This window comes from Lepisma saccharinum, chromosome 3 (assembly GCF_977018435.1).
Source record: "Lepisma saccharinum chromosome 3, izLepSacc3.1, whole genome shotgun sequence".
Taxonomy (NCBI): domain Eukaryota; kingdom Metazoa; phylum Arthropoda; class Insecta; order Zygentoma; family Lepismatidae; genus Lepisma; species Lepisma saccharinum.
The window spans coordinates 8,191,313-8,204,386 of NC_139231.1; the positions used below are offsets into that span (position 1 = coordinate 8,191,313).

General features: G+C 41.0%; 1 protein-coding gene across 1 annotated transcript in view; it reads left to right on the plus strand.

The window, feature by feature from the left end:
- Positions 1-13,074, plus strand: part of Nlg2 (Neuroligin 2) — a 1,033,488-nt gene that overhangs the window by 849,342 nt on the left and 171,072 nt on the right. The window lies entirely within an intron of this gene.

Below are 13,074 nucleotides of genomic sequence, written 5' to 3' on the forward strand. Positions count from 1 at the left end.
TCTACCGTTGTCCCTTTAAGTTAGTCTTTATTTCAATCCTGTGTCATATTTTGACATCGACGTCAGTTATCAAATCCAGCAAATTCGTTAGTACACGGCCCCATCAAAAAAATTCTTGTAAACTGAATACATCTAAAATGGCCTCAATAAAAAAATATATTAGGCAGCTCTATTCATTCAACAAACAATCCAGCTCTTTCGTTATTTTTGTAAACCTTTCTATAGTAAACAAAACTGATGCAATTTGTCATATTTTTTTTTAAAAAAAAAAACAGAATACGTCGAAAATCATGTAAGTATAATCAGAAATAATTATTGGGCCAATACGTCGATTGTATAGAGAATCCAGCCCATTGGTTAGTTTTGTTAGCCCATTCCTTTGGGGGGCCAAATGACGCCAAGCCCCCCTTTTCTGAAAGCGAATATCACGTAAACGGTGTTAGCCCATTTCTTGTATTCAACAAAGAATCTAGCCATTGATTAGTTTTGCTAGCCCATTCATTTTGGGGTCCAACTTGATGCTATGCCCCCTTTTTTTAAACCGAATATCTGGTAAACGGTGATAGCCCACTCAGAAATAATTGTTGTGCCATTGCGTCCACTCCATAGAGAATCCAGCCCAATAATAGGTTTTGTCAGCCCTTTCGTTTTGTTGCGCTGGGCTGAAGTTGGCCGCCATTTTTTGAAACCGGATATCTAGAAAACCGTGATAGCCCAATCAAAATTTCTTGTTAGCCCATTCCTTGTATGAAACAGAGAATCTAGCCCATTGGTTAGTTTTGCTAGCCCATTCATGTGGGGGGCCAACTTGACGCATTGCGCAAAATATTTGAAACCGTGAAGCTCGTAAACGGTGTTAGCCCAATCAAAAGTAATTGTTGTGCCATTGCGTCCACTCCATACAGAATCCAGCCCAATAATAGGTTTTGTCAGCCCTTTCGATTTGTTGCGCTGGGCTGAAGTTGGCCGCCATTTTTTGAAACCGCATATCTCGAAAACCGTGTTAGCCCAATCAAAATTTCTTGTTAGCCCATTCCTTGTATTCAACAGAGAATCTAGCCCATTGGTTAGTTTTGCTAGCCCATTCATTTGGGGGCCAACTTGACGCCTTGCGCCCAATTTTGAAACCTTGTAGCTCGTAAACGGTGTTAGCCCAATCAAAAATGATTGTTGTGCTATTGCGTCCATTCCATAGAGAATCCAGCCCAATAGTTAATTTTTTAAGTCCGTTCATTTTGGGGCCCTGGCGTTGAGTTGGCCCCCAATTTTTTGAAACCGAATTACTCTAAAACCGTGTTAGCCCAATCAAAAATTTTTGTTAGCCCATTCCGTGTATTCAACAGAGAATCTAGCCCATTAATTAGTTTTGCTAGCCCATTCATTTGGGGGGCCAACTTGATGCCACGCCCCCTTTTTTGAAGCCGAATATCTGGTGAACAGTGTTAGCCTAGTCAGAACTAATTGTTGGACCATTGCGTCTATTCCATAGAGAATCCAGCCCAATAGTTAATTTTTTAAGTCCGTTCATTTTGGGGCGCTGGCGTGAAGTTGGCCGCCATTTTTTGAAACCGGATGTCTCGAAAACCGTGTTAGCCAAATCAAAATTTCTTGTTAGCCCATTCCTTGTATTCAACAGAGAATCTAGCCCATTGGTTAGTTTTGCTAGCCCATTCATTTGGGGGCCCAACTTGACGCCTTGCGCAAAAATTTTTGAAACCGTGTAGCTCGTAAACGGTGTTAGCCCAATCAAAAATAATTGTTGTGCCAATGCGTCCACTCCATAGAGATTCCAGCCCAATAATAGGTTTTGTTAGCCCATTCGTTTTGTTGCGCTGGGCTGAAGTTGGCCGCCATTTTTTGAAACCGCATATCTCGGAAACCGTGTTAGCCCAATCAAAATTTCTTGTTAGCCCATTCCTTGTATTCAACAGAGAATCTAGCCCATTGGTTAGTTTTGCTAGCCCATTCATTTGGGGGGCTGGCGTCAAGTTGGCCCCCCATTTTTTGAATCCGAATATCTCGTAAACGGAGTTAGCCCAATCAGAAATAATTGTTAGCCCATTTAGCCCATTAAGTGTAGATTCTGGCCCAATATTGTTTTCATCTAGCCCATTCACTTGGGGGGCCAACTTGACAAACGCGTTTCCTTTGGCTGATGTAAGCGGACTTAGTTACAGTGGTGAGGAACGGCTAGTGACGTGTGGGTCGGTGTACAAATTACAACGCACGAAGCAAACGATGTAATGTAACATAATATAAACTTCCCAAGTATGTAATAACAAACATAAATAGATGCATGGGTTATAATAAGTATGTTATATGCATAGGGTGGTTCATAATTCCCTCCCACGTTTCGAACGTTTATTGTACAAGAACTAAAATACATACAGCAAAAAGGGGCATGGAGAATCTCCCCAAGTTTGGTACGCAACTTACAGGTGCTCGATATGTTAATTCCTGGTGATGCGGCAGACATCAATCCTGAAATCAAGTTCCTTCCACACACGTCCCAACATATCACGATCAATATAGTTACTGTATGCGTGATCCTTTCTCACAGTTGTCTTGTCTATAGGTGTTTCTGTTCGATATTGTGAACGAAATATCATTGTTACCGTCACAACCGACTCACATTTAGCGAATTCTAGGACGCAGAACTCTTTGTGTAAACCAGTACACGCCATGTTTGCGTTTACTGTGGTATACGTACTTCCACCTAGCGGCTAAATTTACAATTGCGCCATAGAGCCGATTACGAGTTCAAACTCGGAGAGATTCTTAATGTACTGATATGCAACTTTTTGCTGCATTTGTTATTGTACTATAAACATTCCGATTGATTGATTGATTGCTATATTTTACTTTGCTTTTGTGTCACTTTTGGCAAATTGCGAAGATGAGGATGAATGATGATGTATGAAATTGATGAATGGGCACTCACAAACATCCATGGTCAGACCGGGATTCAAACCTGGGATTCCTGGTGTCGTAGCGCAACGTGCTAACCACTCCGCCACTGGGCCGGCTCGAAACCTCGGAGGAAATTATGAATCACCTTGTATATTTAGGGGTAATATGTACAGTCACGGACACTTTCGGGTTGTAATTATCCAATTGAAAGTTATTGTAGTAATTTTAATTCAGAAGTATCCGTGACTGTACTATGTACTCGTAATATAATCTATGAGTACGTGAACTTCTCGAACACCCTGTATGGTTCCTAGGTAGGTACCTACTTTCCACTTTTACACTTTCACAAATGTGCTCCTTCACAACCCAGACTCGAAAGAGCACTCAGGGGGGCAAAGGTGAACGCCCATTATCATCTGTTGCTGATGGAGATGACGTCACGTCCCATGCTGATAACATGGGCTCGCTGCTTTTAGATACCCGCTAACGCAACCCCCAACGGACGCCACGGAGCATTCGCAGGTACGTGCCGTGGCTGTCAGTCGTCTGTCACTGCACGACGGCGTTCATCAACATCACACGTCAGCTTACCAAAAAGCCTTCTCCCTGACCGCTCCGCCGGCGACGCGGGAGTGCGTGTAAACGCATGGCCACGCGCCTTGAGAGATCACTGGGTGATAGCTGGATCGGACAGTGGAGGGAGTCGGGTGCGGGAACGCGTGAATCATTTAGAGGGTGAGAGGGATGCGAGCGTGTCGAAGCACGTAGAATGGGGAGCCCAATTCTAGAGGTGCGAGGGTGATTTTTTGTCGGGTCAAATGGTGGACGAGCAAGTGTGCGTGGAAAAACTGTTACAACTTTACTGATTTTGACACACAGAAGGGTTTTGTTTCGAGTATCTTTCACGTTTGCTTCACCCACTCATTTTCACCATCCATATTAGAATTAACGCCAAGATGTCGATATCCGTCCCGTCCCCCCACCTCCTCCCCCGAACCCAGGCAGCAAAGGTAAATTTTCATCTGTGTCAGGTATGATTTTTAACCCTCCACAATAGGATAGTTATTTTTCATACTGCAATTGGGCAATCGCACTATGTAGAAGTGCTCTTATGAAACTTTTACGTTAAGCACTCTGTGTTGAAGAGCTAGTATGAAACTCTTGCGTCAAACACTATGTGTCGAAGTGCTAGTATGAAGTTTCTGCGACAAACACTCTGTGTTCAAGAGCAAGTACGAAACTTTTGCGTCAAACACTCTGGGTCGAAGAGCTAGTATGAAACGTTTACGTCAAGCACTCTTTATTGAAGAGCTAGTATGAAACTTTTACGTCAAGCACTCAGTGTCGAAGAGCTAGTATGAAGCTTCTGCGTTAAACACTCTGTGTCGAAGAGCTAGTACGAAACTTTTACATCAAGCACTGTGTGTCGAAGATCTAGTATGAAGCTTCTGCGTTAAACACTCTGTGCCGAAGAGCTAGTATGAAACTTTTGTATCAAACACTCCGTGTTGAAGATCTAGTATGAAACTTTTACGCCAAGCACCCTGTGTGGAAGAGGAAGTACGAAACTTTTGCGTCAAACACTCTATGTTCAAGAGCTAGTATGAAACTTCTGCGTCAAAGCGTCAATCTCTCTGTGGCGAAGAGCTAGCAGGAACCAGGGGGGGACGCGAGGAGGTGCTTGCGCACACCTTAATTTTCTTCCGCAATCCCTACTTTCAACTAAAACCACCAACACATAGTGTGTCATATTATTTCATGTCGTCATATTGAGCGCCGAATGTTAGGTACTGAAGTACGACCGTCGTTATTGGAAAATGCAATCACTGAAAGAGATTCCGATATACCGGGTGTCCATAAAATCCCTTTACAACTTCAAAAATTCACTACAAATGCAAATGATGAGATATTTGAGTGATTTCTTTTTATTGTACTCGTTTACTATTAAATTTTGTACTAATAGTCAATTTGTGTATTTCCGGTAACATTGTGAAGAAAGAGAGGTCCTCCGCAAGAAAAGGCACAATGTGTGGCGTGGTTCATTGAAACAAAATCTGACGCTCAGACTCAGCGAAACTTCAGGATTAGGTATGGGAAACAACCACCAGTACGTCCGTCAATTTGTGAATGGCACAGGAATTTCATGGAGACCTCTACAATTTTGGATAAAACAAGAAGTGGAAGAAAACGAGTATCAGAGGAAGATATCGAACGTGTAAGACAAGCCTTTGTTAATTCTCCAAAGAAATCCATTCCCTCTGCTGCCAGACAGTTACAGCTACCACGATCAACAGTGCACAAAGTCCTACACCACAACCTGCGATTGATTGCATATAAAGTGCAACTGTTGCATGCCATCGAGCCCAATGATAAACCGAAACGCAAAACATTTGCAGTGGACATGCTTCATCGAATATCGGAGGATACAATTGATATGAACCTCACGGCTCATATCCATGTGCCGTTAATTATTCTGGTTTATTTTATATTAGTTGGTTCTTATTATTTGATTATTAATATTCCGTATTTGTAATCTTTTATATTTCATAATTTTTGATAAATAGAAAGATTATTATTAGACTTATATAATCCACTAATATTTCCTTTATTGTAACAATAAGTGTAAACGCGGCCTAATGTAATAATGTATATGTTAATTTTCTGACCGAATCTTTAATATTGGATATGTAAATCTGTGTTCTTTCACGGCAGAAAAATGTTTATGATTTAGATTGACATAGATTTCGTTTAGCAACAATGGGAAGATCGAATCTGTTCTTTTAAGTTTAATGTATTCAATAAGGTTCAAGTTGCAACGAGGAATGATTCGAGTTTAATCTTTACTATCAGAGATGAATCGTTCCCCTTATACAATTTTATTTGGTTTTGCTGCAACGTGGAAATTAGTTAAACTTTGATATTGAGATTGTGAATATAGACATTGATGAGTCTTTAGTTTTTGGAAATGTCGCAAGTCGCGCTGTGCAAATTACGTAATGCTTAACAAGTGAGCATCGATTGGAAAGGTATATAAGTAAATGCGGAGCTTAGTTTGCACGCATTCCATCAGCGTCGGCTCTACGATATGAACATCTAATGACACTTGGGAATAAATATACCTGTATTTCGCCAAGCACAATTTATACTTCGAAATTTATAATGTTATGGGACGACAGGTTAGGATCGGCCGAAATACTTTGAGGTTAATGACGCCTGCCTATTGGACATGTATTTGTCACTGTTGACCCATATATTCTCATTCTTACGGATAAATGATAGAATTTCAGATCTTCGAACTTTATTTTGGCCTTCTTCAAAATTTATTCAACGTAGACTTATTTGGGCAAGGAAGCAAAACTAGACATGCAATGCAATATGTCTCGTTTTTCAATGGAAATGTCATCATTGGCGTGTATCTTGATGCAAGCTCTGCCTATTAACGTTTCTCAATCCCAAGTACTCAACGGAGCCCGTAGATTCGATTCTGCTTAAATCCTGCCCGTATTAACATCGATACTCGTGACACATTTTGGTCGCAATACTGTAGGAAGGGGCACGTACGAAAGTTTTTGTCTGCTACTGAATGGTAGGCCGTAAGCTTCGTCTACGGTTGCAAAAACGACAGGGTTCTCTTCCCTGGTACGGCTTCCTCCTAGCGACGCACATACATAAGTAACTATTCCCTGCACATATACATATTTGGATTTTCCCCGTGGAGACATGCAGCAAATTAGAATTCTGGATTCATCGAATCGAATATCAACGAACAGGGGATTCTGTATTTCTTTTAAATCTAAGGATATTCATGGACTGTAACTTGTAACTTGAGTGTAATGTAAGCTTTCGTATGTATTGGAAATAAACCATCTCCTGGATAAAAATGAATGAAAAGAAAGGTCAAAGTAACCTCCCAGAAGATGCAGTTGCCAATCTTAAAATTTGAGAAGAGTCGTTCATTTATTTTATGATTCACCAACAACACCCTTAAGTTCTCAATGCTTTATTCACCAAGCCCGTACCTGAGAGGGGTCAGAGTATCCCATTTAGCCGTCTGAGTTTTAGCTGAGGTGAAATTAGAACATAAGGTATTTGGAAGATTGAGGCAGGCTAGGATTACCATAATTTGCAGCTCTGTGTGTGTGTGTGTTACTGAAAGGCTATCTATAGTGGAGAGTGAAATAACACACAGTTATAGTTATATGAACATACATATATATATTACGCAGATGAATTGCGTCTTATATAAAGCTAAGGTCAACCCTCATGCGTGAATAAGCGCGCGTAACGGCCATAGTAAGTCTCGCAGGTAGGTAAGACGAGCAGAGCCGCGCCCGCTGTGAAAGAGGTTGAGTTGAAGTAGCGTCGAGACGTTCGTCGCGTCCAGTAGAGCAGCTGCCGTGCGACCGATCAGTGGTTGTGCGTTTTTCTTCGCCTGTGCCTCATTTGTCTACAGTATATTTGGGTATACAAACTTACGTCCGACCGGAAGTCACGTCGTCCTTGGCAATTGGCACTGCCATTGCGTTCGTGACAATTTGCGATCATCGTCATTGCGATCGTTCCGTCGTCCGTGACAATTGGCACCCTAAACGTGGAGCTAGATTGAGAAAAAGATTGGTGAAGGCTCGATTGAGAGAAGGTTCGTGAAGGCTTGATTGAGAAAAAGATTGGTGAAGGCTAGATTGAGACGGAAGGAAGATAAACATTTTAATTGAATCCAGAGATGCAGTCCTTTAAGATAAAACACTCAACGTCCTTTGGATGTTCATCAGTTGTGTCAGAGGCGCAATTATATAACAAGGATCCACTAAAGTTAATGTCTTACGTCCGACCGGAAGTAAATCCTGAAGAAGGGAAGAAAAGGATGGAGTATCAGCGTAAGCTACATGAAATAAATTCAAGAAAATACGTCGAGTGGCAGAGAGAATTCGAAAAGACAGAGCGAGATATGTACAGAGGAATACAAACAGAGAAACTAATTTCAGAAATTGTGTCCGAGCAGATCCAACCTTTGGAAGATTCGCTCCGTGAACACGTGACAAAGGAAATTGCCGACTTGAAGAAATATCTGAAAGAAGAAATGTCTTTGCAGTTTTCCCTGTTGAGGAAATCGTTAACCGCAGAACTCTCTGGGACAAACGTAAAAGAAGTTGAGGAAATTGCTGGCACTAAAGACTTCAAGAATCCTATAGGAATTCAAGATGGTGGTCGAGATCCGTTGCTCTCTACGATGATGCAAGGCGCCGTGCATGTGCAGAGAGATGTAATGGATGTGGCGGTACAAACTGAAGAAGAAATCAAGATGTGTAACCTTTGCGGTTGTCGCAAAGAATCCCGAATGGACTTACGTATAGAGACTATGGAAATGCAAGTGCCTGTAGAAGAAAAACCGGAATGTTCCCGAACAATATGTGAAGATGATGGTTTAAGTGAGATTAGTCTGGACGATGAAATGTTGGTGGATCTAACCATATCGCCAAGACTTTATGACGAACTTAGTGCCCTTGGTGAAGAGTCAGTTTGGAATGAAATGGAAGAAATCAGTGAGGTAGACTCGAAAGGAAATTTTCCTTTAGTGTGTGAAATCGATCAAGGTTCTAATCAGAATCTTAAGGAGAAGATTTCCGAGCAAATCGCTGGAAAACAACTGAAGTTCGAGGAATTTGTTAGCCGTATGGTTGCAGAACTTAAGTATGTGGGCAGCCGTAGCAAATTAAAGAAAAGGCTGATGAAACATGTTTGTGTCAATAAGGGCATTGTTTGCATGAAAGTTCCTTGAAATTTAAAAGGGATGTTATGACTAGCACTCCAGGTGTTTGGTGTATATAATATGTTTGTAATACCCATAGATATTTAATGGTTTTAGTGGATGTCTGTACCTGTAAATATTCCTTTGTATTAATATTGCGTATTATTTAGTATTTTTGTGAAAAAAAGGGTAATTCGTATAGTGCATATTCTCTGTAAATCGTTCTTCTCCTTCATTTATATATGTATATATGTATTTCGTCCAAGAAACGATTTTCAAAGTGGGGGCCATATGATATGAACCTCACGGCTCATATCCATGTGCCGTTAATTATTCTGGTTTATTTTATATTAGTTGGTTCTTATTATTTGATTATTAATATTCCGTATTTGTAATCTTTTATATTTCATAATTTTTGATAAATAGAAAGATTATTATTAGACTTATATAATCCACTAATATTTCCTTTATTGTAACAATAAGTGTAAACGCGGCCTAATGTAATAATGTATATGTTAATTTTCTGACCGAATCTTTAATATTGGATATGTAAATCTGTGTTCTTTCACGGCAGAAAAATGTTTATGATTTAGATTGACATAGATTTCGTTTAGCAACAATGGGAAGATCGAATCTGTTCTTTTAAGTTTAATGTATTCAATAAGGTTCAAGTTGCAACGAGGAATGATTCGAGTTTAATCTTTACTATCAGAGATGAATCGTTCCCCTTATACAATTTTATTTGGTTTTGCTGCAACGTGGAAATTAGTTAAACTTTGATATTGAGATTGTGAATATAGACATTGATGAGTCTTTAGTTTTTGGAAATGTCGCAAGTCGCGCTGTGCAAATTACGTAATGCTTAACAAGTGAGCATCGATTGGAAAGGTATATAAGTAAATGCGGAGCTTAGTTTGCACGCATTCCATCAGCGTCGGCTCTACGATATGAACATCTAATGACACTTGGGAATAAATATACCTGTATTTCGCCAAGCACAATTTATACTTCGAAATTTATAATGTTATGGGACGACAGATTAGGATAGGCCGAAATCCTTTGAGGTTAATGACGCCTGCCTATTGGACATGTATTTGTCACTGTTGACCCATATATTCTCATTCTTACGGATAAATGATAGAATTTCAGATCTCCGAACTTTATTTTGGCCTTCTTCAAAATTTATTCAACGTAGACTTATTTGGGCAAGGAAGCAAATATGCAATATGTCTCCTTTTTCAATGGAAATGTCATCATTGGCGTGTATCTTGATGCAAGCTCTGCCTATTAAAGTTTCTCGATCCCAAGTACTCAGTGGAGCCCGTAGATTCTACTCTGCTTAAAATCCTGCCCGTATTAACATCGACACTCGTGACACATTTTGGTCGCAATACTGTAGGAAGGGGCATGTACGAAAGTTTTTGTCTGCTACTGAATGGTAGGCCGTAAGCTTCGTCTACGGTTGCAAAAACGACAGGGTTCTCTTCCCTGGTACGGCTTCCTCCTAGCGACGCACATACATAAGTAACTATTCCCTGCACATATACATATTTGGATTTTCCCCGTGGAGACATGCAGCAAATTAGAATTCTGGATTCATCGAATCGAATGTTAACGAACAGGGGATTCTCTATTTCTTTTAAATTTAAGGATATTCATGGACTATAAATTGTAACTTGAGTGTAATGTAAGCTTTCGTATGTATTGGAAAATAAACCATCTCCTGGATAAAAATGAATGAAAAGAAAGGTCAAAGTAACCTCCCAGAAGATGCAGTTGCCAATCTTAAAATTTGAGAAGAGTCGTTCATTTATTTTATGATTCACCAACAACACCCTTAAGTTCTCAATGCTTTATTCACCAAGCCCGTACCTGAGAGGGGTCAGAGTATCCCATTTAGCCGTCTGAGTTTTAGCTGAGGTGAAATTAGAACATAAGGTATTTGGAAGATTGAGGCAGGCTAGGATTACCATAATTTGCAGCTCTGTGTGTGTGTGTGTTACAGAAAGGCTATCTATAGTGGAGAGTGAAATAACACACAGTTATAGTTATATGAACATACATATATATATTACGCAGATGAATTGCGTCTTATATAAAGCTAAGGTCAACCCTCATGCGTGAATAAGTGCGCGTAACGGCCATAGTAAGTCTCGCAGGTAGGTAAGACGAGCAGAGCCGCGCCCGCTGTGAAAGAGGTTGAGTTGAAGTAGCGTCGAGACGTTCGTCGCGTCCAGTAGAGCAGCTGCCGTGCGACCGATCAGTGGTTGTGCGTTTTTCTTCGCCTGTGCCTCATTTGTCTACAGTATATTTGGGTATACAAACTTACGTCCGACCGGAAGTCACGTCGTCCTTGGCAATTGGCACTGCCATTGCGTTCGTGACAATTTGCGATCATCGTCATTGCGATCGTTCCGTCGTCCGTGACACAATGTTCCTCAACCGAGTGTGTTTTACTGGTGAGGCAAAATTTCATGTTTCCGGTAAATTGAACATGTACAATGCGAGAATCTGGAACTCAGAAAACCCCCATGCGACAATGGACCTCAAATGAGACAGTCTAAAGGTGAATGGGTCTTGTGGACTGATGTTCAATCGAATCATTGGTCCATTTTTCTTTGAGCAGCAAACAATTACTGCAAATCTTTACCTTGATCTTTTGACTGAATATGTGACACCACAACTGGCTGATCTTCAACTAACCGTCCTTTACCAACAGGATGGTGCACCACCACATTGGGGATTAAATGTTTGTGACTTCCTGGACCAAACATTTCCCGGTATGTGGATTGGACGGGATGGCCCTATTCCCTGGCCACCTCGTTCACCAGATATAATGCCCCTAGATTTCTTTCTACGGTGCTACGTTAAAGACACTGTATCGAACAAATGTACGGAACATTACTGACCTCAAACAAAGGATCACTAATGCCATTGCCACCATTGATGAAGCTATGCTAGAGCGGACATGGCGCGAAATCAATTTTCACCTTGACGTCCTTCGTGCAACCAAAGGGGCCCATATTGAGGTTTATTAAGTTATGAAAAAAAACTTCAATATAAGTAGTAGTATTTGTGGTGAAACCAGGACAAGAAAGGAAGAGCCCCCCTCAAGCGCATTTGCTTACACTTAAAACTAGCTCAACATGCCAATATGAGCTTTTTGATCAAGTGTGGAACCCCGTCTAACCCAAGATTTTTGTAAAAACGCCCTCGGGAATTTCCCGAGAAAAGGAAGAGGCTCTCAGATTGATTTGTCTACACTTATAAAAGGCACTTCTGCCAGATTTTTGTCCACAAACTTGCTATTTTTTTGGCTATACCTGAAATTAAGCCAAAACACACACACACACACACACACACCTACACATACACACACACAGCACACAGCACACACACATGCACATACACACACACAGCACACACGCACACAGCACACACGCACACACGCACACACGCACGCACACACGCACGCACACATGTAATGCAAGAGCTATTGCATCATGCTTTGCAACACCAGCGACAAAACACGATGCAGCGCCATGGAGTTGTGGGATCAATATTCGGTGCAATTTCTCGGCGCGGCAGGCAACAGGTGGGATCTGATCGATATTGCGAGCAGAACAATTTAGTTCCAGACAAATCCGCTCGCCTCAGCATGGAGGCGCTGCGGTCTCGATTGCATGTACGCTCAGCAGAAAAACGGGATGTGCACTCAGGAGACAAAAATATAAGAAAAGGTCTCATGTTTCTGAATGCACCCCCAACCCACCCCCACACACAGCACACAGCACACAGCACACAGCACACAGCACACACACACACACACACACACACACACACACACACACACACATACACACATACACATATTTACTTCCGGTCCACTTCCAGTTTGACTTCAATTGGGCACCAGGCCCAACTTGCATATCTAGTACTAAGACAATGTAATATGCAGAGGCTTTCTAGAATTGTTCTGTGACTCTCTCATTTCTTACATCATAAACATATGATTTTTCTCCTATGAGAATAACACTACATATGGTGTCATCGGGGAGTGTATCGTGGAATTCACAGATAATTTTAATGTTCGTCCTGTCATTCACCACAACTTGTTTTCTTTTGGAAGTGTTAATGACAAACATGGGTCTCTGTGCTTTGAATTCATCTGGTGTGTAATACATGTCAGTATTGCCTGTAGTGACTCTCTTGAAAGCCGAAAAAGCCTCATATAATTTGAGGAAATCATCCTTGGACATGTCTAAATTATAATTTTCTCTAGGAAAGACCTCATTTCTGCCATTTTTAAGATATATGTTCTTGATGTTGCAGCTATCAAATTTACTTGAATTTTTTTCCTGATTGTTGTGTCTTCCAGTCTGAAACAGTACCACTACAAAATCAGGCATGTCATA